The sequence below is a fragment of the Prionailurus viverrinus genome, chromosome D2 (genome assembly GCF_022837055.1).
Source record: "Prionailurus viverrinus isolate Anna chromosome D2, UM_Priviv_1.0, whole genome shotgun sequence".
Lineage (NCBI taxonomy): Eukaryota > Metazoa > Chordata > Mammalia > Carnivora > Felidae > Prionailurus > Prionailurus viverrinus.
Genome location: NC_062571.1, coordinates 55,421,115 through 55,447,326, shown reverse-complemented (window position 1 = coordinate 55,447,326; position 26,212 = coordinate 55,421,115). Strand labels below are relative to the sequence as shown.

General features: G+C 44.3%; 1 protein-coding gene across 20 annotated transcripts in view; it reads left to right on the top strand.

Annotated features, from left to right (window-relative positions):
• Nucleotides 1-26,212, top strand: part of SORBS1 (sorbin and SH3 domain containing 1) — a 232,478-nt gene that overhangs the window by 53,865 nt on the left and 152,401 nt on the right. For all 20 annotated transcript variants that reach the window (XM_047825223.1, XM_047825222.1, XM_047825217.1 and 17 more), the window contains exon 2: nt 11,879-11,967. The gene's annotated coding sequence lies outside the window, so the exon portion shown is untranslated. The remainder of the gene's footprint in view (nt 1-11,878; nt 11,968-26,212) is intronic.

Below are 26,212 nucleotides of genomic sequence, written 5' to 3'. Positions count from 1 at the left end.
TAGCTCCCCATGCATTATTCTCTCTTGTTGGTGTTCAGCAAAGATCCAATAACATTTTAAATTTTTATTCTGTTTAGACTGGCTTGTTTGCTTACATGGCTACCAAGTGGAGACTGTACTGCGTGGTGACCCAGTTGTATTGATGTTCATCTGGTGTGTTCTATCTGGGAGGCAGGCTGGCCGAGGGGCAGAAGGACATGAGAAGCAGACTCTAGAGGGTGGGTGATCTGGAGGAAATGCCCCCGTGGTGGGGTTTGTGACTGGTGTGCCAGAGTCAGCGTGCAGGTGGTATTCCTACCCTCTGAACAAACTCTAGATAATTTTCCTGCACTAAATATAAATATATCAGAGTTCTCAGATTCAGTGCCTAATCACTTTGTACCCATTGGCAGAAAAAATACGAGGCAGTTCAGTAGTGGGGGGAAATGCAGCGATTCATTTATGTTGTATTTTTTCCATAATTAATTTGCCATGAGAAAAAGGACAAGGTTGAGTTTACTGGCTGTCTTACTGATGGAACTCCTATTGGGGAAGAATATTTAAATTTTTGTTCTCCAAGAAATTGTTCTTTTGTACTGGTTTGAGATGGAGGTGACTTAGCACAGAGAGGGTTTTTAAACCAAGGGAAGGAGCGGTGCCTGGTTTAGATAGACAGAGTTCTTTCTTCTGCCAGTGTGCCTCCAGGGGTCCGTTGCGTGTGCTCTGCCCACCCAGCATTCACATTCAGTAAGAGGACTTCTTCCAGCAGCTGACGGCCCTGGAATAAGCAGGCTGCTGGAATGTGCAGGTCTGTGCGTGGAGGGAGTCCTGGCCCATTTCTGGGCTCCTTGGAGGGCAGGAGAGATGCTTCTGCAGAAGAACCCAAATCTTTGGCCTGAGCATTGAGAAAGTTCAGGCAAGCATCGGTGCTTTTGGGTACTAGGCAAGGGCGGAAAGGGGACCTGCCCTGGTTCCTACCCTGTTGTTAGTGGCATAGTTTTTTGTTTTGTTTTGTTTTAAGCCCAATTGCCAAGCTTTTGGGCACCTTAAAATTACCTGTAATTTTTGATCCTCTTAAGGGGCCTTGTGTGAGGACAGGAAGTGTCAGCTGCCTTCTGGTGTTTGAAACAATGTCCAGGGCAGATGGTTGTTTCCCACCTAGCTTTAAAAGATGTCAGGAAAGCAGCCCTCTGCAGGTGAAAGGCCTTGGTCAGCCCCTGGCCTCTCCTTGGGCCACACCTGCCTTGTTCGGGCTGGCCCCACTCACTGACGGTGGCCTCAGAAATCTCAAGGCAGCCCTCATGGTGTTGGTCACACTTCTCAGCCATGTAAGTGTTTCTGGGGGACTCCTAGACCACGGGCATCAGGATGCTCCAAGGTTCTCGTAAGTAATGAATATACCAAGTGGACAATCAGAGTCTCTGGGGGATGGGGTGATTCCTTTGTACCCTCTGGGTGGAGAACCACTATGCCACCTGCAGCCACTGTGGAGAAGTGGGCATTGCGGTTAGTAAGTTTGATGCCAGGAGATCTTGGGTTCAGGTTTTAGGGTTAAGGAAGTTGGGAGAAGGGAGGAAAGTGCGCAGGTGTGGAGTACCAGCTGTTGGAAGATGCTGTGCCTTTTTCATTTATACTCAGCCCAGTGTGCTGTATGTTATGATGCCATGCACAGGGGAGGAAACAGTGTCAGAGAGATTAATAGCTTGCTTAGGATCATGCATTTGGTAGGTGGAGACCAGGCTTGACTGAAGTCCTCATTTTTTCCATTATGGCTTTAATCCCCATGCTAGAATGTTGACCATGACTGTACGTGTTAAGATTTTCTAGTAGCCACAGTGAAAAGGTAAAGAGAAATGAGTGAAATTAATTTTAAACATTTTCTTTAACTTAGTATATCTAAAATACTTCAGTATTTAATCAGTATAAAATATCAATAGATATTTTACATTCTTTTTTTTCCACACCAAGTCTTCAAAATCCAGTATGTGTGCTACCTTCAGAGAACATTTCGTCATACTAGCTACATTTCAAGGGCTCGGTGGCCAGAAGTGGCTAGTGACTGCCTTACAGGACAGCCCAGCTCTAGCATCTGTGTACTGGAGAGGCATGTCCTGCCCGGCTGCCCAGAGTAGCAAGGGATTTCTAAATTCGTGGTTTGCAAAGGCCACGGGATGAGTCAATTCTGGGCAGTCTTCGTGTCACCTGAGGAGGGGGTATTATAAGTCCTCAGTCTAGGGTCCCAGGTGATTCTTCTGTGTAACCTGATTGGAAACAACTGCACTCAAAGCATTCACTGGGCAATTTACCTGGGTTCTGTGGCTTTGCCCTGCCCCCTCGTCAGGGACGCTTGCATTCCAAGCACGTTCTCTGGGGGTGGGGTGGTGGTGTGATGGGAAAGGTGGGGGAATGTGTGCCCTGAGGGCTCTTTCCCTCCCCTACTGAATAGAACTGCAGTTTCAATGGAAAAAAGGACTGCTTATTTATCTGGATGTGATCATGCATAAGGGGTGGGACCTTTCCTTTCGGTGGCTGAGAGCGGAGTCCTGTGTTCTCAGGAAAGGTAAGATGAAAAGAGTAAAAATATTTAGGGAAGAATGGGATACTGTGTATACTTAAGCTGTGTTTTTTTCCCCAGTGGTGTGGTTTTGAAATTTATTTGCTGACTTAGTGCAAGAAATCTGGTCCTAAAGAGTTACAGTCCAGGGGTCCAAGCCTCAAATGCCTCGGAAGTCCGGCAGGTAACAAGCCATGAAGGGTAGGAGATGTCAACTCCAATCTTAGGAATGTTCTTCACTTTCACAGATCTTGCAGTCTCCCTTTTTATCTGGAAATATAAGACCCTCTTGGTCCGTCATTTTCTTACTGTTGATAGAGAAATATTTCTCTAAGAGAAGAAGCAGTTCCAAGCATGGTAAATGGCAGTGACATTTGTGCTTGGTCTTTAGGGAGACCAGTCTGAGAGCCATGCCCCTCTAAGGGGGGGTAGCTACTACCCAGCTCCATCCAGCTGTTGTCCTTGAGGCCCAGTGTTACCAGATCTTGTTATTTTAAGGAGTGCAAAGGTAAAATCTTGGCTTTCTTCCTTTTAATTTAGAACGACAGTTAAATCTTGAACAACACAGATTTGAACTGCACAGGTTCACTTATGCCCAGATTATTTACAGCACTATAAATGTATTTTTTTCTTCCATAATGATTTTATTGACATTTTCCTTTCTCTAGCTTTATTGTAAGAATACAGCATACAGGGGCGCCTCTGTATCTCAGTCGATTGAGTGTCCAACTCTTGATTTTTTGGCTCAGGTCATGATCTTGGGTTGTGGGATTCTTTCTCTCTGCCCCTCTCCTCAACTTGCATGCATGTTCTTTCTGTTTCTCTAAAAAAGAAAAGAATACAGTATATAATATATATAAAATATGTGTTAACTGGTTATGCTATTGGTAAGGCTTCTGGTCAACAAGAGGCTCTTGGTAGTTCAGTTTTAGGGAAGTGAAAAGTTATACGGGGAGTTTTGACTGAGTGGCAGGTAGGCACCCCTAACCCGTGTTGTTCAAGGGTCTACTGTAGTTCTAGATTCACAGGAAGTGAAAAAGGCTGTAGGCCCTGTATGTCCTTCTCCCTGCTTCCATTGGTGGTAGCACCTTACATAATTACAGCTCAGCATCAAGACCAGGAAATGGGCACTGTTGCAATCTACGGTCCTTACAGGGGGTTTGCCAATTCAGTTTATGTACGTGCTCATTTGTGTGTACACATGCATGTGCATGTGTTCTGTGCAGTTTTATCAAGTGCAGATTTGTGTAACTACCTCTACAGACAAAGTCTTTGGCTTTTTTTTTTTTTTAATTTTTTTTTTTTTTGAACGTTTATTTATTTTTGGGACAGAGAGAGACAGAGCATGAACGGGGGAGGGGCAGAGAGAGAGGGAGACACAGAATCGGAAACAGGCTCCAGGCTCTGAGCCATCAGCCCAGAGCCCGACGCGGGGCTCGAACTCCGGGACCGCTAGATCGTGACCTGGCTGAAGTCGGACGCTTAACCGACTGCGCCACCCAGGCGCCCCAGTCTTTGGCTTTTAAATTGTGCAGATATATCAAAAACTCTTTGGGTCTAAAGTACATGCGGTAGGCCAGGTGTGGCCTTCTGAGCCTTCAGTTTTCAGCCTCTGTTCTAGTCTCGCACTTTCATTTTTTTTTTATTCACATAAAATTCATGTAACACAGAATTCACTACTTTAACCCTTTTAAAGTATTCAGTGTTTTTTAGTGTATCCACAGTGTTGTACAACTATTTCCACTACCTAATCCAGAACGTTTTCATCACCCTGAGAAGAAACCTGTATCCATTAGCATTCACTCCTTCCGTCCTTCCCCTTAGTCCCTGACAACCACGTATCTACTTTCTGTTTTTATGGATTTCTTCTTCTGGACATTTCATGCAAATGGAATCATACTACTTTATATACTGGTCTTTTGTGTCTGACAAGCCCTTTCATTTTATAGAGAATGAGACTTGGGGCCAGAGGGCAAAAGTGATGTGCCCACTAATATACAGCTAGTGAGTGGCCAAGTCTTTACTTGAACCCAGAACCACTACTCTTGGTACCATATCTTTGTGCCTCTCACCATTCAGGTGTTTGTTTTTATAATATGATGATAAAACTGCCACCCCAGCTATTTTCACTTGGTTTTAATTAACATGCTACCAACAGAATGTCTTCTGTTACTTGTGCTGAGTGTTAAGGTTCTTTAGGGAATCACTGTGGAAATGAAAACTGTCAAAGAGAAAATAGAACAATTCAATTTAGTATGCTTTTTAAAAAAAGTTTATTTATTTTGAGAGAGAGAAAGAGAGCAGAAGAGGGTCAGAGAGAGCAGGGGGAGAGAGAGAATCCCAAGCAGGCTCCATGCTGTCAGCACAGAGCCTGACGCAGGACTCAATCTCACGAACCATGAGATCATGACCTGATCCTAAACCAAGAGTCAGTGGTTAGCCGGCTGAGCCACCCAGGCACCCCAATTTAGTATGCTTTTACTGAGTACCTCTTGTGTGCTAGGTTCAGGACCAACAGGGATGAGTTAGACTGGACCCTAACCATCAAGGAATAGTCAGATGAGAGAAACAGAAGAAAGAATTTCAGGATATTAGGGTAAATATCATGACTGTAGGGTAGAGGGAAAGGGCACCAGGTCCAATGTGGGGAGCTTTGAGAAATGAGAGGAAGTTAACAGGTACTGAGACAGGAGATGCCTGAGCAAAGGTTGAGACTTTAGGAGTTGTAGGTCTGCACACTTGAGCTGTGAGCTGATTGGTAGTGATGGAGCAGGAAATGGGGAGCTGGGGTATTGGAAACACAGCTGGAAGAGTGTGCTTGGGTCAGAGTCCTGAAGGTCAGCTACCCTTATGGATGTCTGAAACTTTAAAGCTCGGGATGGCTGAATAGAAGCAGAGTAGGAGAAGCCAAAGTTGGGAATTGAGTCTCCAGGGGAATACCCAAGTCTGAGCAGTTGGGGTAGGGAGTGGGATATAGGGTGGTGGACCTAGTACCCAACTATCAACAAGATTGAGAAGAATCAAGGCAAGGGAAGCCAGGAGACCATTCCAGAAGCCATGCCATGATGAAGTCATGTCATAGACATGTTTGGAGAGCTCTCAGTCCTGTTTCCAATGGCCTGCCTCCACCTCCTTGTTCACCCACTTAGCAGTGATTTATTGAGCACTTGCTTTGTGCTGGGGTTACAGCAGTGAACAAGTCAGGCAAGATTCCTGCCCCCTGGAGGGGAGCATGGATAAATGAGGTAATTACGGATTGTGATAGTCCTACCAAAAAAGTAGCTTTTGCTGGTAGGACTAAGGTTAGGCAGTCTGGGCTGGCCTGAGTCAAGAGGTGATATTGGATCTGAGTTCCCAATGGTGAGAATACCCCAGCCACGGCAAGAGCCAGGGAAAGAGCCTTGCAGGCAGAGAGAACAGCAATTGCAAAGACCCTAGAGGGAGGGAGTCCCGGGCCATCTGCAGGAGTACTCTGGGCTTTGTCAAGGTTTCCTTGGGTGGCAGGGGGGTGGGAGGAGGACAGTGGGGCAAATCAGAACAGGTATTTTGTGGAGGGTATCCTGTCTCAGGAGGGGAGGAGGGAGGGAACCTTCCTGAGGAAGAAAAACATATCCCAGTGGAAGAAAGTATGAAATCACTCATACTTAAATGATTCATTTAAAGTAGGCGTGCTTTTTTTTTTTTAAGGGGGAGCTAAAAATTATTTTGCTATTTTTCAACTAATTTTATTCTATTTTATGAGCTTTGTGTCGTTCACAGAACTTGGAAACCTTCATTCTGCTTCCTACTGAAACTGGAGTAGGTGGGAGGGCTTTATAAAGTGTCCCAAACCCACTTTCCTCTGCCAATGGGTGTGGAGGGAGGACAACTGGGCAGTGGGACCAGGGACAAGACTTGGTTGAGGTACCTTGGCATTGAGCATTTTGGAAGCTTCAGTGGTGCTGGATGTGGCACTGTTTACTGTGCCAGCGGGGATTTGTTCTGGGAAATAGGGAAACGCTTTCTGGGCCAGTAAAGGGGTTCATTTTGCATATATTAGAAAATCATCTTGAATAAAATGATTAAAAAAAACACTGCACAAAAGAAATAAAGATAATTGTTCTGATTTGTTTCCTTCCCGAGTTGGTCAGCCTCAAGGCCAGTTGGGGATTTTTCCAATTCTAGACTAGCTTTCTGAGCAGAGTTCTTCTGAGTCCACTAAATTAGTGGGCTAATTAGTGGGTGCCTAGATTTCAGAGGCTAGTGGCAGGCCTGAGTAGTTAAGAGATGGGTTGGCTTGATTATCCTTCAGCTGAGAGATATGAAATTTGAGGTATATCATGAAGGAACATGGAGGGTTTGAAGGCGTTGTATTGGCATACAGTGATTAGCCAGGCAAACAAGCTAAAAGACTCCTTAAAGGGTAAACAACAGAAGAGGTAAGCGCAAATCAGTGCTTAGTACTATGAAGGAGAGGTACATGGTGTTCTGGGGGACCAGAACTGTTTGGATGGTCCAGGTGTTTGGTAGGAATGAAAGTGGCTAACGTGACTTTCACAACATCTAGCATTATTCTATATTCTTGGGATAAAGTAGAGAGGAGGATGTAAATGAGAGAGGTGATGGTTCAAAGGCAACTTGTGTGATTTCTTTTGGAAGGATGGGTCAGAGAAATGTCTTGTTTTAGGCAAGGACATAATAATACTGCAGGGAAACAATGGATTGCCTAAAAATTAAAGACTGCAGAAGGGACAGATTAGTATCTTGAGCTTTTCCTAGACTTCCTGTCCCACCTTTTGTTCTTCCTAATTTTCAATATGGCTCAAGGTGGGGGGGAGGGACCCTTAGGTTGAAGGGGATGTGTAAGAGTGTCCTTGTTCTGGTGAAGGATACTATGGGTTGCTGCTGGGCCTTGCAATCAGGAGGGCTGATGTTGGTCAGCTGTGGGTTTCTCTGGTGCTGGGCTGTGAAGGTCACCTGGTAGCATCTGGTGATGTCAAGAAAGAGATCTTTCTAGGCTGGCCCATTCATGGAACTAGCTTACTCCCATCTGTCATCTTTGTGGCACACAGCATTTACTTTGCCATTCTTGACTTGAGATGCCTCAGGCCGTTACTTAACCACAAAGTGGGAATCTGGAAAGAGAAATGCTCGGCTGGCTTGGCAGGTTTCTAGGCATTGCAGTCATCTTCAGCATTCTGCTGTTTGGTGGGCAGTAAGGACTCGAGGCAGAGTACTTTGTGCCTTGGAGCCATTCCTTGAAGACCACCGTGATGACTAGATGTTTCCAGACCCTGTGCCCTGGCAGGGTGAGCCTACATAGGTGTGAGGGCTCAGATATGCTGAGGCTGGACAACTCCACTGAGTTTATCTGGAGGCACTGGCATTAGGTCATGGTATACAGGGACTGAGGCAGAGGGGGCCCCCTTCACTGGCTGCTGGCATTCTATGTTTTTATTTTTTAAACATTTTTTAAGTTTGTTTATTTTGAGAGAGAGAGTGTGCACACAAGCAGTGGCGAAGGGCAAAGAGAGAGAATCCCAAGTAGGCTCCGCGTTGTCAGTGCAGAGCTCCATGTGGGGCTCGATCTCAAAAAATGTGAGATTGTGATCTACGCTGAAATCAAGAGTTGGATGCTCAACTGCTCAACCGCTCAACTGACTGAGCCATCTGGGTGCCCCTCTATGTTTATTTAATAGAGTAAAAGGAGTTAAGGTGTGCCTGGGTGACTCAGTCGGTTGAGCACCCAACTCTTGATTTCGGCTCAGGTCATGATCTCAGGGTCATGAGATGGAACCCTGCGTGGGGCTCTTCACTGACAACGTAGACCTTGCTTGGGATTCTTTCTCCCTCTCTCTCTGTCTCTCTCCCACTTCCCTGCTTGCATGCTCGCGCGCTCTCTCTCTCTCTCAAAATAAATAAACATAAAAAAAAGAATAAAAGGAGTTAAGTGTTGTTTCACATAATGTGATGTAGGGAGTAGGTAAACATACTGAGAGTATACAACTCCCCCAAAGCCTGAGTCCTTGCATCCTGCCCAGAGGATGCTGAATTAATGACCTCGCGGAGATTGTTCTGGAGCTTCTGAGTGAAAGATACTTTTTTCCAAATGAGTAGGAGTCTGGGTGTCAGAGTCACCTGAACAAAGCCTGGGCCTCCAAATCAGAGATTCTGATTTAATAGGTCTGCGGCCCAGTATTTTTTTTTTTTTTCCTGGTGATTCTAATTTTCAGCCAGATTTGGGAACCTTCCCACCAGTTACAGATCCAGGGAAGCTCTTCCCACTCCTGAGGTGACTTTTGCCTCCTTGCTTGCCCATACTGGCCTTGAACCCTGAGCCCTAACCATGGGCACATGTTTGGTCTTCACTCCTCTTTATGTCCCTTTCCAAAATGTGTCTTTTGGGGTGCTACCCCCTGGCTTTGCTTCAGCCTAGATTGGGGCTGGTGACTCATCTCTTTTCTTATCCATGAAGAACAGGAGAACTGCATCTGGAGATTTTGATGAGCAGATATTCTAGGACATTTTCTTAACAAAACTTCCTGCTTGAGGCTTGACTGTGTAGTAGATTCTGGCCATAGAAATCCAGGCCCTGAGGTAGAGGCGGGATGGTTTGTGACTGGCACAGGGAAAAAAAAACTATCAGCTGTCTTCTCAGAGACACGATGGAAGTACTGTCGGTATTTCTGCCACCATGTTTTCGGCCCTGCTGACTCTGGGACAGCATTGGTTACCCTGAGGGAGTCCTAGGTGGGCATTGTCAGGGAATAGGGCTGATTTGGTGGCATTCTTGAAATGGGTGCTTGGCGAGACAAACATCCAAGAGTACACATGACATCTCAGCAGTTGTTGGGTCAGGTGGCAGGAGTTTTTAAGACCAGCAAGATAACAGGAGATCTGGACAAGACCAAGTTGGAGGGGCTGTTCACTCCTTGCTCTTGCTCCTCTTGTCCCATGGCCTGTGATTCCTACCTTCCCCTCTTTTCTCCCCTGCTGCCTGTTCCCCTCCCTTCCCTGCTTTAGGATTTCCTGAGTGTCTGCCCATGACAGGAAGTGTCCGTTCACCTTGGCTGCACCAGGAAACCCAGCTCAGTGCTCCCAGAACACCTGTGCCCACCCCGATCTTCAGGTTTACTCATTGTGTTAGAACTCTTCTTGAGTGTCAGATCGTTTACCTTGACAGAGCAACTTAAGGGCGAGGACTGGGTCTGGTTCGTCTTTGCCTTTTCATCACCTTGCACACTGCCCGGTGTGTAATAGGGTTCGTAAATAATCTGTCGCGTGATCAACGAATCCATACATTCTTTGAGGGATGATATAAATAACTCTTACCAAGATCTTATAGTTGAACATTGTTTGTCTATTACAGTCTAGTAACTATATATAAGCTAATTGATAGCCTTGTATTCAAAATGCATTTTAAGGGACATTTTTCTAGCATATAGAGTATTTCAGACAGCTTGGGACATTAACTGAGCACTTTTTTTTTTTTTTTTAAAGTTTTTTTTTTTTTCAACATTTATTTTATTTTTGGGACAGAGAGAGACAGAGCATGAACGGGGGAGGGGCAGAGAGAGAGGGAGACACAGAATCGGAAACAGGCTCCAGGCTCTGAGCCATCAGCCCAGAGCCTGACGTGGGGCTCGAACTTACGGACCGCGAGATCGTGACCTGGCTGAAGTCGGACGCTTAACCGACTGCGCCACCCAGGCGCCCCTAACTGAGCACTTTTGAGGTAGTAGATGCATTGTGTTTATGAGAATTCTTTTTTTTTTTTTTTTTTTTTTTTGTAATTAAAGGAGCAATGTTACTGAAAATGTCACATTAGGAAGTGAACCCTTAGGGCACCTGATGGAACTTACCTTCATTTGTCAAAGGAGAGTATGACAGGCCTTTCAGTAGAGTGAGTTGGATAATTCAACTGTATCTCCTTGAATTTAATATTGGCTTTAAAAGACCCACATGTACACACATGTGTATGTGTGTGTGTGTATATTTAAAATATTTTTTGTTTTATAATATAAGGCAGGGGCGCCTGGGTGGCTCAGTCAGTTAAGCGTCTGACTCTTGATTTTGGCTCAGGTCATGATCTCACAGCTCATGAGATGGAGCCCTGCATTCAGCTCTGCACTGACAGTGTGGAACCTGTTAGGGTTTCCCTTGCTCCCCCTCTCTCTGCCCCTCCCTTGCTTGCCCCCCCAATAAATAAATAAACATTAAAAATATATGTAAGATAACTATGCGGCTTGGGGCTCCTGGATGGCTCAGTCGGTTAAGCGTCCAACTTTGGCTCAGGTCATGATCTTACTGCTCGTGAGTTCAAGCCCCGTGTCCGGCTCTGTGCTGACAGCTTGGGCTCCAGGCTCCAAGCCTGCTTCAGATTCTGTGTCTGTCTCTCTGCCCTTCCCCTGCTTGCACTCTGATTCTCTTTCTCTCTCTCTAAAATATAAAATAAAACATTTTAAAAATTAAAAAAAAAAAGATAACTATGCAGTGGGACATAGTCAAAGAGTTCTGGATTGGCAATCAAGAGACCTAGGTTCTAGAATTAGCTCTGCTTCTGTGGGAGTAGGCAAGTCAGTTTCCTGCTTAGGCTTTTATAATATGAAAGTGTTGTGCTTGTTCAGGGATTGCAAATGTCTGCAAGAATGGGGTTACTAACTTAAGTTGCTGTATGTGCTATACCATTTTTTTTTCTCTTAGAACCCTGTCCCCTTTTTCTTTTATGTTCCTACTTCTGTTAAGTTGAGGGAAATATTTCTGTATCACACACACACACACACAAGAAGATCAAGAAACCCAGTAATATAAGGGCAATGATAATCACAGCTCTCTCCATGGTGAGGCGTTAGGGAGTGGTAGGGACTGTGGCATATTGGAGTAGCCAAGCCTGCTTATGAAGGGCAGCTATCACTTAGCACACCCGATCGTTTTTAGATGTATATGTGGACCATGTTGACTGTTTTTTTTTTTCCCCCTAAGAGAACTCATAAGTCTGGGTTTTATGTCACCTCTCTGATGTTTAAGTTTTGGCTTAAATTTTCTAAGCCCATCCTTCAGATCAATGTAATACTACTATAGGTTAGGTGTAGCCCACTGGGCTTTCAGTTTGCGATCCCTGTTATAGATGATCTCTAAAGCTTCTTTCTGCCCAAGAAAGGCCCATCTGATTCTAATGGGGACCATTTCAGCTGGTGAACTAAAGATTGTTGTTCTAGTTGGGGAAGATAGTGGGGCTAGAAGAGGAGTATGGGGGCTTAGGCCTAACCAGGATGCCTGCCAATTGGTGTTTTGGCTGGCCGCCTCCCCTTGTGGAGAGACCACAGGGTGCCTGATTCATACCAGATGTTTTGTTTGTCATTGCAGGAGTTGGCATTTGTTGGAAGAGTTTGTGAAACCTTCTCTCTGCCCAGAGCTCCGGGACCAATGCATCTTCCCACCACCTTAAACCACTGGTAAATATGTTCTGTTTTGTTTCTTCTTTTGCAGCAAAGGGAACTATTTTTGGTGCACTATAGAATGTGATTTTGGGAGAACCATACTGTCCTTACTGTTCTAGAAGGAAGAACACTGGGCTGGGCCTAGGCATATCTGGGTTCTGGTACCTACTTGGTTGTGCCATTTTTACTGTGCGATCTTAGGTGAATTGTTTGACCTCTCTGGGCCCTAGACAGAGAAATGAATCCTACTCTGCTAAAAGAGATATGTATGGGAGATTGCTTCCAAGGGAGTAAAGTGCTGGGCAAGTATAAAGTAATCCTATTTAGCTGTGAGATGTAGAGCTGGGTAATTCTAAGCGAACAAATTAAAATGTGAACACGTATGTTGGAAACATGGACTTAAATACCTATTTTCTGAGTCTTCCAGAGTGGTGTTTCAAGACATTTGCATTTTCCGTTTTTCCCCCTTCCTACCACTGCTGCAGCTGCCATTTTCTTGAAAGGTTGAATTAACTGCACTTCACAATTACCTTCATTTTGGAGATCAGATAATTTCAGTTAACAAATGTTTTTCTTTCCAAAAGAAACTTAATTACTCCTCACAGCAGGTAAGCGCCTTGCTTCTGTGGCAGTTGAAAGAGTCAAAAATATATCCTTCACAAGAGCGTGTCCGTGCCGAGAAGAGGGTGCTTCAAGGTATGCTAGCTAGCTGAAGGTCACGTGAAGGACTCCCATGAACTGTTTGAGGGGAAGGACCACCATGAGCCAGGGAGACAGTATGACCCTGTGTGTCTTGATTCCCGCCACACCATTGAGAAAAGCCCATGTGTTTTCTCACTGGCTGGTCAGCTTGCCACCATGTGGACCAGGTGCTGGGATGACCCGGTGAGACAAGTTCCGGGGGCCTGGCCACATGGGGAGCTTGCTGAATGCTGGGGGTTGGTGCAGGAAGGACAGGCGGTTAGGACAGACAGGCCCAGGGTTGGGGACCCCACTCGGGCATGAGAGGCTGACCAGATTGCTATGTCTAAAGGGACACAATGGACATTCTGCGTCCCACAGCCAGAGTCTCATCTGGCGGGCAAGAAAAGCTCCATGGTGGGGGTCCTCAGAGAAGCGTTTGGTCTCAGGTGGGTGGGACACTACCCATTCAGCAAATATGTGTTAATGCCTACTCTGTGCCAAGGCACTGCTCTGGGCACTGGAGATTCACTGGTCTAAAGGCAGACTTTGTCCACAGCTCTGAAGCTTAGATACGAGTAGGGTGGCAAACAAGAATGTGAGCTCCATGACGGCAGAGATCTTTGCTTATCTTACTCACTGGATATCCCCAGCTCTTAGAAGAGCACATTGCATGCAAACATGATGGGTACTCACTAAAAATTATTTTATGAACAAAGTAGATCACTAACTAGATAATATCAGGTGGTAATAGGTGCCATGGAGGAAAAAAAAAGTGAGAGCTACCCCACTTTGTGTTTTTTGTTTTGTTTTGTTTTGAGGGGCTGGAGGGACTATTTTTGAAAGAGTGGCCTGAGAAGACTTCTGTGCATGGGAGAGAGAGGGAGAAAATTCTGTGCAAAAAATCTGAATGGAGTGAAGGAATCTAGGGGGAAGTGTGTAGGCAGAGGGAACAGTGAGCGAAAAAGAAAAGCCTTTGACGTAAACTGAGCTTGGCATGATAGGAGAACAGGAGGGCAGCCAGTTTGGCTAGCCTTGAACTGGGAGGTAGGTATGGGGAGGGAGAGTGATATGAAGTGAGATCAGTGGCAGGTGGGAGCCAGATCTTGTAGGCCACGATAAGGAGAGTGTGATTAGACACCACTGGAGAGTTTGAACGGAATTATTTGTGCTTTACAATTATTTTCCTGGGTCCTGAGTGGAGAATAGACTTTGGGGTCAAGAGGAGAATCATAACCTGAAGGGGTCCAGGCAGGAGATAAGGGCATGGCTTGGATTAGTGTGATGAACTCAGGATATATTTTGAAGGTCATGCCTGCTGGATTGGTGTGGGGTGTAAGCAGAAAGAGTCCAGGATGAGCCCAGTGTTTTTGGCTGGGTGAATGATGTTGCTGTTTACCGAGATGGGGAACAGGGAGGGATATATGTGATGGTGTTTGGGGGCGGGGGACCTGAGGGTTCAGTTCGGGCATGTTAAGTTTGAGATGCCCATTTGCTATTCTCATGGAGATCTAGAATTAGCTGGGGCTGGAGATGGTCCCTTTGAGAGTCATCAGCATGTAGATGGTATTTAAAAGCTATGAGGCTGAATGAGATTACTTAGGTAGAGAAAGCAGTGCGAGGTAGGATTTGGACAGAGAAAGAGGCAAAGGGTGGATTTTCCATAGAAAACCCCTAAGAAGTAAATGGAGACACATGCTAATGAATATGGTATGATTTCATGTAATACAAATATAAATTATTCAAATGAGATAATGATATAAAAGTAGTAAGGTCTCACCTTATATTAAAAAAAAAAACTTGAAGTACTGTGACTCCCCAAACCAAGAAAATTAGTTTTAGAGTTGTGTAATTTTAAATCGGGTCAGCTGAGAGAATTATAAACTGCATTTATGCAACTGGCACGTGGCTGTGCTTTCGGCTGGCAGGCAGAAGGTTCCAGCATCCTTTGCCATTAATAGCATGTAAACTACACTGTTCTTTATCTGTACTGCCACTTCTGCAAGCCATTTTGATGACTAAGTTTAATTCACTGTTAATATGTTTCAGGTTTTTCATCCTGTAATCATACCATCCAAAAGTTCATTAAACGAAGGCTCGCGAGCGTGTAAAACCACGCACGAAGATCAGTACTTCTGCAATCAGAGTTAGAAGTGATTCTATTAAAAGGTCAAAGAGGCCTTTCTTTGTTTGCAGAAGCACAATTTAGGAAATATTTAGAATATTGCTGAAATATTAAGATAAACTATATCGCGGCAAAAATATACCCTGATGCTTGTAGTAGACGTATGCGTTTCAGGTACCGCCCATATCCCTCAACTGCCATTGACTGACAGGAGAAAATCAGTTCTGAATCATATACATTTTTATCTATTTGTGGGCTCTGGGCACAAAATGCACCTGCTACATCCAGTTTTTGTCTGTTTCTTAGAGAATTCGCCCCATTGAGCTTCCTGCACATTCTCATTGGGCTCTTTAGTTTTTCCATTTTCACACTGCCTGGTGAGTTTGTTTAGTCTTGTTATCTCCGGTCCCCATAGAAATTTTTGCCCTCTTCTTGAAGTTGCTGCCCAAAGTTGGCCTGCCTCCTCCCTCTTGCCCTGGGCTTCGGGCCCCACCCATCTTTGACTGCCCTAGTGAGCCTCCCAGCTTAGCCCTCCCCAGAGGCTTTTCAGGATTCTTTAGGAATCCCTTCTTTGGGGAGACTTTCACCTTTTTCCCCCAGGCCTGGTCTTTACATGCTTTTTGTGGACTTGACAAAAAAATAGGAAACCAGGGTCCTGTTGAGGGCAATGTGATAAACAACTGTTCTAGAATGTACTGTTTCAAATTGCTTGGGCAATGGGCCGCCCTAACTTGTGTTTTCATGTATTTCAAAACCCTTGTATCTCAGTGAAAATATTCTCAATGGGACTTCTGGAGCATCTTATAGTAATATGCGTTGGTTATGTACAATTCTATATCTATAGCAAATGATTTATGGTGAAATGAAGGTTTCAGTTGAAGGGTATTTATTCATGACAACTGACATCAATCCTGGTTTTAATTTGTCTTTTCTTATAGAGTAGAACCTAAATATGATTAAAAAGAACGAAATTTACTGACAATCATGGGAGGATTTCTCTTCCCTACTTACTTCTTAGTAAGTGCTTTTAGGAATTAAAAAAAAAAAGAAAAAAAAAAAAAAGGCTGATACCTTCTCCTGCCCATAGAGACTGAGTGGTCAGGCATTAAAAAATGGTGGTATCCTTGCGGTGCCTGGGTGGATCAGTCAGTTAAGCGTCCAACTTCAGCTCAGGTCATGATCTCAAGGCTCATGAGTTTGATCTCAAGGCTCTGCGTCGGGCTCTGTGCTGACAGCTCGGATACTGTGTTTCCCTGTTTCTCTGCCCCTCCCCTGCTCATACTCTGTCTGTCTGTCTGTCTGTCTGTCTCTCTCAAAAAAAAAATAATAATAAAAATAAGCATTAAGAAAAATAAAAAAAAAGATATTTAAAAATGGTGATATCCTCCTTAAGGTGAAAAGCAAAACAGTGCTTCAGTGCCTGTATGCATGTAGACCATCTCAGGAGGAGATGCTAGAGAGGGGTAGCTTTTTGGGGAGGGTCATGGTATAAGAAAGAGACTTCTTTTCACTCTATACCCCTTTTATACTAAGAAAAAAAAAAAAAAAAGAGCTGCCCAAAGTGGAGTCACTCATGCTAAGACTCACATCAACAAACCAAGGCTTAATACCTAACCTAATTATGTAACTTTTAATAGTCAATCAGGAATTACCTGCTCTGCAGTAATGAGAAGGTAATCTGCCTGATAGATACCCCTCTCCCCCTCCCCCTCCCCGCCTCCCCCCAAAAGAAGGTGACCTTGCCTGGGACAACCTACTCTTTGCTAGAACAGCTTTGCACCACGTCCTTCTGCCTATAAAAATCTTCCATTTTGTATAGTTTCTCAGAGCTCCTTTCTGCTAGAGGGGGATGTTGACTGATTTGTGAATCATTGGATAAAATCTATAAGATCTTTAAATGTACTCTATTGTTTTGCTTTTTAACAACTTCTAAATTTTTTTATATCATGTTTATGTATTAACTTTAAAAAGCATGATAGTATCCCTTTTAACCTTTAATACATGATCCCGAAAACTTACAGTTCCTTCGTTAACTTGGTTTTCTAAGTACCCTTGCTCGATGTATATTGAGATTGAAAACGTTGCCTGTTCAGTGTCTATTGCCTTGATTTGTTCTGAGCCTCTGTGCTCATCAGCAGGTTGAGACTAGGCCTCTTTAACTTGAATTTCAAATTTTTTGCATATATTTTGCATATGTCAGCCCCATTGCTTTCTTTCCTCCTTCTTTCCCTTCTTTCAGAAAGGATTTAATAAGGCTGTTTCTGGCCAATATTTTATTCCACAGCTTTAGACAAATATGAATTTGAAATGAGGTGACCTTGCCATGAATTGAACCACAAATTATGCTGTTTAAACCGACATCTCTCTGCTGCCCTTTGGAGCAAAATATTGTTGCGTTGCGGAACAGGACGTGGAATTTGGAATCCGGTGGTTGAGGGTTTCTAACCCCAGAGCTCAGTCAAATTTAAAAGCAACCCTAACTCATTTTCCTTAAGAATCTCAGCTACTGGAGGGAAATGCTCAACATGGAATTTACGTGAGTTGTCACCTTTCCTTAAGTGAAGGCTGGAATTCAGGGTCGAATACCAATGTTGCCAGTCACTATGCTGTTGTTGGGCAGCTGTGTGTGCTGTTGGGGACAGCTTCTGCAGAGGTCATTGTCTAAAAAAGTATCTCCCTGGACTTGCTGTATTGGTTTGTGTCACCAGAGTTTCAAACGGGCACTTTCTGGCCAAAGTTACTTTGTCCTGTAAAGAGATGATACCCATTTCAAGCAGCAGCGACATTTTTGAGGTGTTGCTCTTTCTCCAGAAGATTTACACCTTTGATTTTGTACTTTTTAAACAGGAAGTTTTATCACATTTGCTGGCCACGTGTATAAACAAGATATTTTCTCCTTTTCCATCCAGTGACTACAACTAGAAAGTGAGAAACCTCTTTTGCCTTTCTTTTTCCTCCCTGGTTTGGGGAAGTAAACATTAGATCATACGTGGGGCTGTCACAAAAACAGGGAGCTCATCATCATCTCCTGTGATTCCTGAACATCATGGGAAGAAGTCCCTCTGAGTGCTCCACTGACTAAATTAGACAAGGCACCATCTGATACCTGCTTCACAGCAGTGCCCTCATCCTGCAGTCTCCTTATCAACGTGGAGATGATTCACTCTGTTTTCCTCACTCAGAGAGATTTGCTCTGGTTTGCTGATTATGGCAGTGATTAAATAAAAAATGGTTCCTACAGAGGTATGCTTGAAAAAATAACTGCATTATTTTTGCTTGAACTTGCACAATTGAACTTTCATATTACAGTCAGTTAGGTATTGGTTCTTAGGCTTTTTTGGGAGAGGGGTCAAGACCCCTCTAAGGCACATATGCACATTGCCTAATTTGCATATATAATGGATTCGCACCCCTCCACCCAGTTATCATGCCTTCTAACTTAGTCACACAAACCATTAGCATATTATTATAAGAGTGATTCTGAGCAGCAGGTTACCTGCTCTGGATGGCATTTCTGTTAGAGAAAGATTAAGGAAGATAGCTATGCTCAAAGCAGCCTAAGTTTATTGAAATTTGCAACTGCCAGAATTGGCTCGATATGGACTCAAAAGCTGGAAATACTCTTCTATGAATTGCTTTTTTTTTAGTTTGTTTATTATTTTGAGAGAGAAAGTGAGCATGAGTAGAGTAGGGGCAGAGAGAGAGAGGGAGAGAGAATCCCAAGCAAGCTCTGTGCTGTCAACACAGAGCCCAACACGGGGCTCAGTCCCATGAACCACAGAGATCATGACCTGAGCCGAAATCAGGAGTCAGACACTCAACCACCTGAGCCACCCAGGCACCTCAAATTGCTATTATTTTAATAAAAAAGGGAAAGAGGTACTTTTACCCTTTTTGCTTTCCAACAGCTAATCTCATGTTTTTCTCAAATTCATTTATTCCCTCTTCTCACCTCCCTGTTCAAGAGAAAATTTATTATGGAGAAATATAGGTTAAAAAAAAAAAAAGTGTATAGAGCTCAGTCTTCATTTTCCAACCAAGTTTGTGTTTCTAGATGTTGCATTTGTTCCCTGAGTTAATTACGTTTATAAGCATCCTGTCTGTTGTGGCAGGTTACAAACTAGCTGCCCAGGAAACACCAGTTTTAAGTATTTAAAGTAAGTGGCTAGAATTTTAAAAGTGAGGCAATTTCATATAATTTTATTTCTAACTCCTCTTGACCGAGTATCTTGCAGTATCAGGCCGTATCCTTGCGTGGAGCAGAGTGGGCTAAACGGAGGACCAACGGTTGTCCCTCTTGTGGGGGCCTTCAGGGCCCAGTTTGCTGCAGTCCCCACATACCCACTTGTCACCTGCTTAGCTCGCTCAGGCTTTTGGTTTTGTAACCTGTGACTTATGGTTTCAGTTTCAAATCTTACCTCAAAGAATCAGCGGATCTGGAGGCTCAACAAAACATTGTTTTGGTATCCTCCTTTGTAAATTACAGAAACTAAATTCAAAATGATAAGGATAGGGGTGCCTGGGTGGCTCAATCAGTTAAGTGTCCGACTTTGGCTCGTCATGATCTCACAGTTCATGGGTTTGAGCCCTACATCGGGCTCTCTGTGTCACCTCAGAGCCCCCTTCAGATTCTCTGTCCCCCTTTCTCTCTGCCCCTCCCCAACTTGTGCTCCCTCTCTCCCTCTCTCAAAAATAAACAAACATTAAAAAATTTTTAAATAAAATGATTGGGAGAAAAACGGTTGGGGCAGTGGAGTAGTGAAACAAATATTTTTTCCTTCAAGAGATTTGTGTGTTTTTTAATAAGAGGAAGGAAAGAAAGCAATAATGTAATTTTTAGAGTATTCTTTACAAATACCAAATGATTAGATTAGTTTTGAAACATATCATGTATTCTACATAATGTGGTTTGCTTATAAAATTACCATATTGGGAACATTTATATAAATCTAATTAGATTTTTTTCTCTTAAATATTTTCCTTTTTCTTTCTTCAAATGGAACTGAATTACTGAACTTGAAGGAGCTGAACATTTCTTAAGTTTTTTTTATAATAAGATCAAAATATAAAACTGGATGACAGAAGTCACCATTTTCACGAAACAGTTGTTAGTTTTTGAGCCCTGGTACCTTCCAAAGTAATGAGTAGATTGCAGGAAAGGAACTTCACACAAGTGAGACCAAGCCAACAAACCAACCTCAGATTTTAATAACCATGTGAACTAACCAATACCATTTTATGAACTTTGTGATAGGAAGTTTCTGTTTTTTTCTAAGAGTTCCTTTTTTTCCCCCTCTTAAAATCATTCTTGTAACCTTCTGAAAATGGGATGCTAGCCAGGGTGCCGACAACATCTCCGTCCTTTAGCTTTCTGGTTTTAGAGTGCAAGCCCATCACAGAGGAGTCTGGGCTCCTCACCCTGGCCACCCTGACTTGCCACCTACCTTACAACAACATACCCTCTCTGGGCTTCATTTTTTTTCTTATATAAAATGAGATCATATTTGGGTTAGCTGTGAAGAATTCTCTGACATGTAGCAAACCCTTCGTTCTGGGCATAAGTTTTGGGAAACTCTGGTGTCCTGGCCAGACAAGTTCTATGGGGCTAGAAGAGCAGAGTCTCAGTGGAGAGGGGTTCCTCATGGTTGCCTCGAATAGACATGGAAGAGCTAAGTACAATGAGGTTTGTACTCAACAAGCTCACGGCATGACCCTCAACCCACCATTCTGGGAGAGGACTCTGGATCTCTGCTTAGTAGATAGGACAGAAGCGAATTAGGAAGAATTTTATCTTCTTGGCATTGTGTAGAATATTTCCAACCTTTGGTGCTCCCAGGTCTATGAGTGGACTCACGTTTGCTGTTCGGATTATCTTTACACTTGAATTATACGATCCGGGGTCATACTTTTCCTTTCTTTGTGGCAGTCCGACACCAGTTACATACCATCTCTTGGCCATTACATGGCAAAACTGTTGACCGGAACAAAAAGTAAATGGCAAGTGGAGAGGTTTTAGCTGAGTAAACAATACATGTTCTAGAACATGGTCAACACAGGACGGTGCCATAGAGGCTGCTGCGGGTGTTTTGTGGTGGGCCTGGGTCTGCAGTTAGCAGAGAGTGTGGTGTTCTGCTTGTCATTGGTTGGCAGCTTCTAATGGCACTTGGAGCATGGAAATACAAATATATGCACATACACTGCAACATATGTAATATACGTGAAATGTATTGTGTGTGTTTTATATTAAATATATTGTGTTTTTTAGGAAATTTATGTCAGGAATAAATGGCACTGCAATGATTTCAGTGCTGCTTGTGTTATCATTAAAGGGGCTGTGTGTGTAGGAGCCCATTAGGGACCAGAGACTAAGCTTGCAAAGGCCTTGCGATTGTTTTAAAAGGCTTTTGACATATTCTAGGCTGCATTCTTGGCTCACATACCTAAAGATACTGTGGATTTTGCAACTCATTAGATTGGCTCTTCAACATTAAGTCAGTGATTTGTTTTGTTTACTTGTTTGTTCAGACAACAGCTATGGAGTAGCGAATACCTTACATAGTGCCTTTTGGCATTTGGAACATATCCATGTACCTCAGCCACTCAGGTGTGCTGGTTTCAGAGGCCAGTCAGATGCGCGGGCAACAGCCTGCATTGGTCAGTGACTGTCTTTTGTGCTTGTGAGCAGATATACCCACAGCTTGGCCTGGGCTATTTAGGAAGGAACTCGGGACAGGTGGACAGAAGGGTTGCTATGGGGGCTGGGCTTGGACAGTCGTGCCCAGGAACAGAGGGGGTGGGAGTCCTCTGCTGAGCATGAGTGGGGTGGGTGGGATGCAGTTGTGGCTCTGAGGAAGATGGAAACTATTTGGAACAGCTGCCGTGGGTTGGGCACTAGGGGCTGAGCAAGAGCTGAAAGCTAGGCCTGCTGAGTAACTAGGAGGAAGCCGTAGTGGACAGCAGGTGTGGCCTAGCTGTGTGACTCTGGGACAAATGGAGAGGCTGGGGTGTGGGGTGGTGGTAGGGATTGGCCTGTTGCTTGATGATTGACCTAGCGTAGGCATACGCCAGTCGTGTGAGTGTGGCCGGACAGGGAGCTGTTGAGGGGTCTGAGGGTGCTGGGCAATACCTCTACTTAGCATGGTTTATAAGGCCCTTTGTGTCTGAGCTCTTCCCACCTTGCATGCCCTCTTGGGCCATTCCTGTGTACTTTTATACATATTATTCCCCTGGTCAAATTATTTCCTCCTCCAAGTGTTGGCCCAGGCATCAGTGCTGGGAAGCTATTCCTGCTTGCACTCTGCTCCAGTCTCTGCTGGGGCAGCTGACCCTTCGCCCCATCCACATGTCTCTCCCGTGGTACCGTAGAGGCTTGTTCACAGGCCGCTGGCATATGTGGAGCGATGGGTTCATTGAGTAGAGGACTGTCCTAGTACCTAGACGTACAGAATGTGTTCGGTAAATGTTTGCTGAATGGAGGCATAACTGCTGTGTTGCAGTATTAGTTTGTAATATTGGGTACCTATCTATCTATTCATCTACTGGTTGATAGAGTAAACAATACGTGTTATAGAACATGGTCAACACAGGACGGTGCCATAGAGGCTGCTGCGGGTGTTTTGTGGTGGGCCTGGGTCTGCAGTTGGCAGAGAGTGTGGTGTTCTGCTTGTCATTGGTTGGCAGCTTGCATGGCACTTGGAGCATGCAAATATAAATATATGCACATACACTGCAACATATGTAATATACATGAAATGTATTGTGTGTGTGTATACATACCTTAACTGATAGGTAGATAATATATGTATTAGATATATATTAGATAGATAATATATATGTATAAATATTAGACCTAGAAGAAAACTATAAGATCAGCTAGTTCAACTTACTCATTTTATAGTTCACGGAGAACTGAAACTCAGAGAGATTGAGTGCCTAACCTGATGTCACACAGCTTGCTCGAGGCAGAGCTAGGACTCAAAATCACCTCCCCTGTCTCCAAATGCCATATTCCTTCCACTGTGCCACAGCAGTCTCCGGATGTGTCTGTGCATGACTTAAGTGTGTGAAGACAGCAAGCCTCTGCCTCCGCTAAGTGCGTGGTTGCAGCCTAATGTCACTATTCATGGTGGTATGTTATCTCATTTTTCTCCTAGGGAGGAAAACTGTGTCCTGACAACCCGAGGACCTTTTCCTCCGCATTGTGCCAGGTTTACAACAGCCCTTACCTCACTGCTTCCCCTTCCCTTTCCGGGTTTGTCCTAGTTTATCTTTGGTTAGGGCGAGCATCAGCAACTGTTTCTAAGTAAATAGAGGAATTGCAGATTCAGGGTTTGTGGTTTCCAACATTCAGTGCTTTGGGCTTCAGCCTGTCCCCTTCTGACTGCTGTCATTGCTACTCCTGTCTCCAGATTGCCCTGATTTAGCATGTGTTCAAGACTGGTAGTGTACAATGGAAGTTTCCTTCTTGGAGCAAGCAGAAGAACTGACAGAGCACTGAAAAAGGGAAGCCTTAGGAGAACGAGAGTGGGCATATGTCTGAACTGTTCTGTATCAGTAAAAAACAACAACAACAACAACAACAAAAACCAGGGTATCTGTTGGTTTCCAGACCCATCCTTGGAGAATGAGATACATTTTGGGTTGTCTAGAAATGCTTGTTGTGTATTTTCCGTCTCCAAACTTGTCTCTGTGCTTTTGGATAATATTTGATGCTTAGAATGTTCTGTCTAGGGTTAAAGTCTCAGTGTGACAGAGGGTGGGGTGTGGCTGGTTCCCTTACCGCCTATTCACGGATGACGCAGTTTTGTGAGGTTGGTTCCAGGTCACTGCAGATCTTCTTAACTCCCTGCCCATTACCCTTGGTCTGAAGTACCTTAGGGTCAGTTCCAGGACTAGAAGATCTGGACATGAGTTCTGGGGGTGGGGGTGACTGGTTTGAACCTTTGGGCTCATCTGTTAATTAACCAAACAGTACATGGCAAACAAATGCCCATTTTGAAAAAAATGCTTTGGAGACCAGGGTCTTCAGAGTTTTTATTACTTCAGGGAGCTCTTCAACACTGCTCTCTCTTAGCACTTCCATACTCCCTTCACTTTTTTTTTTTTTTTTTTAAGTAGGATGATGCCCAGTGCCCCCATTAGCTCAGAAGTCCTGTGGCTTGGAACAAGGCCAGTGTCTTTGGTTTTACAGGGTTTCTGAAGCCACTTTGGACCTTCTTGGCTCCCAGGCACTTGGGAGCCTGTTTCTGATTCTCCCTGGGCTGGTTTTGAGTTCCAGGTATTGAGCTGAAAGTACATCAGCCAGGGAGTTGGACTGCATCAGGAAGTATTTTGATTTGCTATATTCTCTGCTTGGCATCTACTCATTTCCTTCAGGGACATCCCCTTCCTTGGAAAAAATAACTCCAAAGATGCTTGTCTGACCTATGAGCTAATAAGAAGGCACTCCAACCAGGCGCTTCCCTTTAAGGATCTTGGTTTGTCAGTCACAGGTCACCGGGTGAGAAGGGCATCACCAAATTTAAAATGTTCCTGCATCCACTCCTCCTTGACCCACCTGCCGGCAGTGGTCCTTATGCTGGCTCATTTTAGAATGACAATCTTGGGACAGAACCAGCATTGATGATAGCAGATGTTGGCCAGAGAGTTTTTTTTTTTTTTAAGTTTATTTATTTCCAGAGAGAGAGAGAGAGAGAGAGAGAGAGAGACAGCACGAGCAGGAGAGGGGCAGAGAGAGAGAGAGAGACAGAGAGACAGAGAGACAGAGAGACAGAATCCCAAGCTGTCAGCACAGAGCCTGACATGGGGCTCGATCTCACAAACTGTAAGATCATGACCTGAACTGAAACCAAGAGTTGGATGCCTAACCAACTAAGCCACCCAAGTGCCCCTAGAAAGTGTTTCTAAGGTGTCAGCCATCACACTGCTGGTGTACCCTAAGAGGTACCCTAACTAGTGGCCTCTCTGAGCCCCAACCCTGAGCTCTGCTCCAGGTGTGTGTAATCTTCTTCTGTGATGCCATAACTTCTCTGTAATTAGGAACGAGAGCATTAGAAGGGGCTCTGCTGGGATCCCAGAGCTGTGTTGGGACCTCATCTGGAAGCTCTCTGAGGAGCATCATAAGGACTCTCACATAGCTAAACTTGACTGCTCTTTTCAGTAACCACTTTGGGCTCTTGGTCTGTGTGAAGCATGTGGCCAGGGATAGGTTGATTTCACGTGTATTCACCTTAAATTTCATCTTGTTAGATTTGATTCATCTTACAACCTCCAAAGAACTTTAAATACCCAGCTTTTGTCATCTAACATGGTGATGAGCCCTCCCTCATGTATGCCACCTCTAGATACAAGTTGTAGATCAAATGTACAGGACAGGCCTAAGTCCCCGTGCCTGCAGGCTGGTGGCTCAGTCATCTCTACGTAAATCTGCCTAATTGCTCATATTCATATTCACAAGAATATCATAGAACTGTTAAAGCCTGGCTCGAGTGAAGTTATGCTCATCTGAACTATCAGTCTTCTAAATCTAACAAAAAAGAGAATTGGTTCATTTGATACTTGATTATGGCGAACCTCTATCAGTTTTTGGCAGTCATCACTCTTGAGTATTCATCTATGTAATACTCCAGGCTAGAATTTTTCTGGATGTTAGTGCCAAGCCTGTTGGCATATACTTCTAGAATCTTCCTTTTGTTAATTATTTAGTTCCTTATCTTTGAACGCCATTCCTTTCTTTGAGGTTTCTGAAGGACTGCTGATGGTGATTCATCTGCGGCATGTGTCCATACTTTGGCTGTCTGTGGGTGTGATTCATCTGAGCCTAAAAACCTGACTGGACTTAAAATGGCAGTAGTTCCCCCGGCTCCACACCTGTCTTAGTTACCAGAGTCGCCTCTTCTGGTTTGAAGAACGTTCCCTTAGTGCAGGCAGGGAACTATTTCTCTTCTCCTCCGCTGGCTGCAGTGTCCCACTGGCTTCCCCAAACAGGCCTATGCTTCTTTGCTTTTCTTCTCACTCTGATGCTAATTTGACAAACAAATGACAAACAAAAACCTACCCCTGATCGTTATTCACATTTCTCACCTGTTGTAACTCATCCCAGATACTAGCCTTTTGGACTTTCTTCTGACTGATAAATGCTGCTGTCTTTTGTTTAGCTTCATCTCTATTCTATCCTCCTGCAGCCCAGACATGCAAATAGAGCATTCCATGCTAGGAGTGCAGTCCTTTAAAGGACTTTGCAGGGCCTTCCTGGCTGTGGTCCTCCCCGGGCTCTTTGGACCACAGGAGGATTTCTCCAAGCTCAGATAACTTCTGCCTCCCTGTTTGCCTTTCTGATACTTAGCTTCTCACCATCATATTCTCTCTCATTTTAAGCTCTGACTGGCTCTCTGGGCTGCCTGGCATAACCCTGTGGGGCTGAATTAATGACTCAGGACAGGAGTCGGCCATGCT